Below are 3,416 nucleotides of genomic sequence, written 5' to 3' on the forward strand. Positions count from 1 at the left end.
TATTCAAGCCACTTTCACAGTTAAGCAAACAAGAGAAAGGCTTTCCTGCTGCATTTACTGACATTCTCCCTAGATGGGGTAGAAAGACAAGAAGGCATTTGCTCCTTGCCAATTTATCGATCTTTAACGAGTGTTTACAGTGATAAAAGGTGTTCATTGAGGGTGCGATTGATCTCCAACTACCAAAGAATAGGAAATCTCAAAAACTGATGTGTTAAAAGACAGTGTTTAATTTTTGCAAGGCAAACAATAAATGACCAGCTTTTTAATTTGTCATAGGATCTAGTCCTTAAATGTGAAGTTTTGTGAATGTGCTTTTCTAATAATGTCACCAAAGTAACCTTCTGAGACAGGTGATGATAATTACATGCTCAGTATCTGGTACTACACTGAGTCCTTTACATACATTATCTCGGTTGTTTGTATTTCCATTATACAGATAAGGAACTTGAGACTTAGAGTATCTTCTTTTCTGCAGATCTAACAACTAATGGAATTGGACTCAATATAGTGAGCCCTTTCTAATTTCAAATAGCGGCTCTTTCTATTATAATTTGTCTAATTATAAAACAACATATTAAATGTATTATGTTTATTAAACTAACTAAAATAATTTAATTCCTAGGGACATAAAATTACAATTTAAATATAACAGCTTTATTGCCCTTCCTTTTCTTGCTAAGGAAAGGTATATTTTTCAGTTTCCTTTATTAATTAATTAATACTATTTGGTGTGGTAGCTTATTAGTCTCTTCCTATTAAATATGGTTATCAAACTAAAGATTCTTTAAGCCTTGGGGATCCCACTGGAAAACATCCAATAATTTTTAGAATAAAATATACAGAGTTTTCTCTATGAAGATGAAAACGGTTTAAGAAGCATAAGTTAAAGAAATATCCAAAAGACAGCAAAGAGAATGTTTAAAGATTTCATTAATTAAACATACATTGGTTAATAAACTAATATATGTTAAAACTATGCTGGGTATACTTAGAAGAACAAGATACAGCCTCTGACCTTAAGAAGTATGCAGGTTAAAGAATGACAAGTGAGAAAAATATTTATTAAAAAAATAGAAAATAAATATTGGTATTGCAATCTGATGATCGTTCTAATCAACCAAGAGATCATGGTAGCACAGAAGAGAAATTCTTCATTCAGGATAGAATAAGGGAAGGCTTCCAGGATGCTTGACATATATCTCAAAGAATGAATAATTCAGAGTTTTTGAGGGTGAGAACACTGTAGAAGTAGGAGATACATTTGCAAAGGCATGAAATTGTTTGCCACATTTGAACAAGTACAAGTAAACTGGCATACCTGAAGTGAAAGATACATATGAAGATGGGGGAGATGAGACTAGAGAACAGGCAGTGGCAAATTCAGCATCGAGCAGGATAGCGGGCACGTGTCCATGGCCTTGTATCCCATGCTTTGGAATTTAAACCATATCCTGAAGAAAATAGTGATATACATAAAGGTTTAAGTAAGATAAGGCATAAGGTGATCTGTAATCCTTAAGGGCCAATCTTGAGCAATGTAAGGACAATGAAATCTGAGGCAAGATACCAAGAGCTTACTAAGGAAATCTGGGAGAGAAATAGTGAGGGCTTCACTTTAAGACAGGAGACAAGGGAAGAAGGAAAGCTTAATAGATGAACAAAGGAATTAATAGAATATGTATAAGAAGCTGAGAAAGAAGTCAAGAATAGAATACGGTTCCCAAGACAGGATAACTTGACTGGTAATAGATGAAATATGGACTTTTAGAAAACAAGAAGGTTTGGAGAAACATCAAGTTTTGAGGAGCTTATCAGAGAGATCCTAAACTCCACTGGAAATACCAATGTGTTACCCAAATCTGGTTAAGGAGATCATCAGTATATTAGTGGTAGTTGAAGCTACAGATATAGATGATAAGGTCCAGAGGTCTTGTGTTTTAAGTGACAAGAGGGCCAATGGTGGATCTCTGGAGAACCCTCTCTGCCTCTCCTCTAATAAAGAGATGGGTGGAAAAAAAGGAAACTGAATAGAAGAACTGATCATTAAAAATTTATTATGCTCTAATAATTTCTGATTAACATGTTCAATTTTGTGCGTACACTAATGTTCTCGCCAAATTTCTACCTTAAATATTAACTTTTCAAGTAATTATAACATCGGTTGATGCTCTGGGATAATTGAATAAAGGATGCCCAGTGTAAGAGTGTAATTGGTTTGTACCATTTCATAAGTACATGAAATACACCTGAATTTATTCAATGATTCATTTTTACTTTTGTGAAGGTGAGCATAAAAATAAATTGAAGTTATACTGCTTCCTAATGAAATACCTCTAATGCTAGAAAAAGATGAATGCACAGTAATAAAATAGAATATGTGTGTTTTGGCAATGATATTTAAGGAAACAGGTGTGTGACCTGAATAGCTATAGGTGGTCTGTTTTCTGGTTGAGAATCAATTCGTGCATTTGACCTGAAAGGAAAGTATTAACTCTTTCGAGTCCCAGATGAAATCATTCTTTCTTTGAACAAACATTGTTTGAGTACCCACTCTAGGCTCTGCAGTTTTCTGAGTAGATAAAAACAATAAAAGTTAATCCTTGAGGGGATGCACATGAAACAGACATGAGCAAAATAAGAAATTATGGTAATATGTATGCTCTCATAGTAATAGAGAAAAAAATTCACAAACTATTCTTTAAGTGTTTTGGAAGTGGGCAGTCTATTATCTTTTGTGGTATAGTTATAGCTAAAGTTATATTACAACAGAGAGAAGAATCTTTTCAAGTCAAATGGAAGGACTGTTTTTGCAAGTATGTATGGGAAAACTGTCAACTCACAAACCCAGCTAATAAAAACAGTATGCATTTGCAAAAGTTAGATACAAACAACAAATTATTTTTGAGACTTCAAGATGAGTATTTATATCTTATGAAGCAATAATCTTCCTGGCAACTACATTTAAATCGCTTTCCTCCCTTTGCTCAGCTTTTTCTTTTGCTCCTCTCCAGCTAGAATTTGAGTTCCAGCAGAGAATTCAAGGACTCCACTTTTTACACATAATGGGTAAAAATATATGCAGATGGCCAGCACAAATTGACCAGTAAATGCGTAGTTCACACTGATACAGTGACACACATATACACACAAGATACCTACACACACGATATAGTCCAAGGAATATGGCAAAGATTAAAGAAAATAATACATGCAAAGTACTGAAAGACTATCTGAAAGAGTAAATTCTCAGTAAATGTCAAGTATTTTATTGTTATTTGCATTTATTTACTGGGTTTTACATAACTTAGAATTTGTACTTCTAAATTATTTGCCTTGAAACAACCAGACTAAGAAACTCCCAAATATGTGCTGTTTTATTAAAATCTCAAAGATTTCATAATTTTTATAAGAAG

Source organism: Pteropus vampyrus, unplaced genomic scaffold (assembly GCF_000151845.1).
Source record: "Pteropus vampyrus isolate Shadow unplaced genomic scaffold, Pvam_2.0 Scaffold33, whole genome shotgun sequence".
Classification (NCBI taxonomy): domain Eukaryota; kingdom Metazoa; phylum Chordata; class Mammalia; order Chiroptera; family Pteropodidae; genus Pteropus; species Pteropus vampyrus.